This window comes from Macrobrachium nipponense, chromosome 38 (assembly GCF_015104395.2).
Source record: "Macrobrachium nipponense isolate FS-2020 chromosome 38, ASM1510439v2, whole genome shotgun sequence".
Classification (NCBI taxonomy): domain Eukaryota; kingdom Metazoa; phylum Arthropoda; class Malacostraca; order Decapoda; family Palaemonidae; genus Macrobrachium; species Macrobrachium nipponense.
The window spans coordinates 44,681,561-44,684,984 of NC_061098.1; positions in this window are offsets into that span (position 1 = coordinate 44,681,561).

Here is a 3,424-nt window from a genome sequence, read left to right on the forward strand (position 1 = left end):
ATAAATGTCATATTCAATTCGATTTCAGATCAAACTATATATGATAAATAAACGTAGAAACATGCTTGACAACACATAGAAAATAAAACTGTTATTTAGGAAAGTCCTAAACCTGCAAAATAATACAATAACACTTATAAAGTATAGCAATATATCAAAACACTACTCAACCGTGGGCAACGGAGGATATGAGGCATAAGTGGACAGAATGGAACCCAGTATTTTCGTGCTATAGATTCTCTTGTCACGTATGATGAAAAGTTTCCGCTAGATCATGATTGTCGGTCTACACAACAGAGTATTGTTGAATGATAGATGGATATACTATATGAAAGCCTTAATGAGATTTGGTATTGTGTGAAGAGGCTAAAGATTATTAAACTGTTCAGAACCTGTATTCTCGAGATCTTTTTCTTTATGCTCTGAAATATGACGAGGAAATTAGATTAGCAATATTTGTAAAGGCCACAAGGCTAATAACCAATCAATCATATGTACACATATGATGATATCTATATTTTGTTAAATACTTAAACTATAAAAAAAAACTCGAAATTATACTCCATCAGCTACAAAACAATTTTATTTTTCTTACTCAAGCAGTAATAGTGTCTCTACAGTAATACTATTCATGCATTTTATTTCTTTTTCTTGATAGATAATGACAATGAAAACCTGAAGAGAGGTAGTATATTGTTTTTTTTTTTAAATAAATAGTTGTCTGGAGAGAGAGAGAGAGAGAGAGAGAGAGAGAGAGAGAGAAGAGAGAGTCTTCCTGGTTTCTTCTTTGCCTCTCTACGCACGTCTGAAAAGCCTTGAAAAGGCTCCTTGTCACGTCATTCCAGGAGAAAGGCTAAAACGTTTCGGGGATTCCGGGGGAAATGGATTGGTGAGGAGGCAAAGGGAAAGACTCCGTCCATTTCGTCTCCTTTTCCATGTTTGGTGTCTTGGTCACTCTTTTTATCATTAATCATTACTTTTTTTATTTTAGTGTTTTGGTCTTTTTCATTACATCTGCAAAAGAGGAACTGTACATTAGTAATATTCATATTACGTCATTGAGAGATTTTGTGAGAAACTACTGTTGACATTAGAATTTTAGCCATTTGGCTTCATTCTAAAATGGAGGAAATGTACCTTTATTGATCCATTTAATGCGTATTTTTTTTGGTGTGTGTTATTGTTGAGAAATTATTTTTTGTATTTGATATTATGGTAAATTAACTATTTCTAACTGGAGCAAGTGACATTTGGTAAGGCTTTTTATAAGCAATTATTTTCTTTATAGTTTAGTTTTTTCAGTTATTAAGATATTTTATAAGTAATTACTTTTTTACTTAAGTATTTTGGTAATTTTGATATTTCTGAAAACGGAGGAAGCGTACGTTAGTGAACTATTTTCTGAGTAATTATTTGAGTTTTATTTTAGTGTTTTTGTTCTATTCTTTATCTCAGAAACCAAGGATGAGTACATGGACCAACAACTTCATTAGCTAATGGTTCAAATTATACCCTTAATCATTATTAGATTTCCCTAGTATTTGTTAACCTCCTTCACTACCAAAATATAACTACGAAAATATTACGAAAACGTCCCCCGAAACCTGATATTCAGGTCACTGGTAAGTTTTTGTTATCATTGATCAGTTTGGCCTTGAATAGCAATGTATGTCTCGGATTCTCTTCTTTTTCTATTTAATGATTGAACTCAAACGAAATCTTTTTTGGAACCTTTTAGGTATTTTTTTTAAACCGTAATTCAAGTCTCAGTAAGGTTAAGATGAATGCTCTCTCTCTCTCTCTCTCTCTCTCTCTCTCTCTCTCTCTCTCTCTCTCACACACACACACACACACACACACACACAAACACACACGCGCGCATTAGTTTGATCAATATTGAAAATTATTATACAAAAACCTGACAATATGTGAAACAAAATTAGTCTTATTTCTCTAAATCCTCACCCTCCCTTCAACGCCCACTTCTCTCTCTCTCTCTCTCTCTCTCTCTCTCTCTCTCTCTCTCTCTCTCTCTCTCTCTATATATATATATAATTATATATATATATATTATTATATAATATATTATATATATATATATTATATATATGTGTGTGTGTGTGTGTGTGTGTGTGTGTGTGTGTGTGTGTGTATGTGTGTGTGTGTGTGATAACAGAATAAGACAATTTCTTGTATATAAAAAAAAAATCTGCTCTACTAGTGTGATGCTGGTTCACATATAACGAAGAAAAATTTGCATTAATATAACAGCGATTATATAATGGTCTGTTTAGAAAAACGTACAGAATAATGAAGAAGGAATTTACGCACAGAAATACCATTAATCTCACCAGACACAAAACAGATCAGAGAAAAATCTAGATAGAAATGTGAACACAGAAGTGACGACGTCCCACAATCCCCGTTCATCAGTCATCGTTCAGACACAAACGAAGGACTATCTAGTAAACACCTTCCATCAAGGAAATGTTTATGTAATGTGTTTGTTTCATTTGTTTCACAAGTGTGTGGGTGTTGGCGAACCATTTTCCATTCGCTGATGAATAACGAAACGTCCATCCGACCTTAATTGCATAATCAGGGCAACAATTTATTTGCAAAAGTCCTTCTTGATTGCCGTTGCATCCCTGGATGTCAGTTCGTCAATTTTGGGAAGGAATATTAATAGCCATCAGGGCGACTGTCATTCGCTTGTCATGCCTCGGGAACAATGGATAAATCAGGTGAGTTTATTTATTTATTTATTTATTTATTTATTTATTTACTTCTAGTTGGAAAGGGATCAACATGATTTCGGGTCTTTGGACAGCTGGAGGTTCATTTGGAAAGGCAATTATATCAATAGGTAATTAGGGATACAGAGCAAAAAAGTTAACATATTTTAAGAGACAAACATGATTGCGAGCCTTTGGGCAAAACAGGAGACGTATTTGGAATGATAATTTAGGAAACAAAACAAAAAAGAAAGGCAATGTATTGAATTATTTTTATGATTTTTTCATTTAAAATAAATATATTTTATTAATGTCCTTTAATGAGAAGAAATTCTAATATTTTTAAGTATCGCTTTACACATTAACCTTCATCTCCATCATAGATATTCTTGGTGCACAGGACAATCTCTCTCTCTCTCTCGATAACCAGAATAAGCTCAAAGGAAATCGTGTGAAACACAAGAGAGGAATTCCTGGTCATCGTCAAAAGAAACAGAATTATGGAAACTGACATAACTTTTCAATTGTTGGGACAAACGAACCAATTTCAATTATGGTCAGTAACTAATCAAGTCACTGAACAAACTCTGAATATGTTCAGTGTATTTAGACGGTTAATGAAGGAGACTTTCAATTAGACCACCACCCAAATGTCAGTCTGACCGTCACGGTTTCACGCCCGGTGGCTG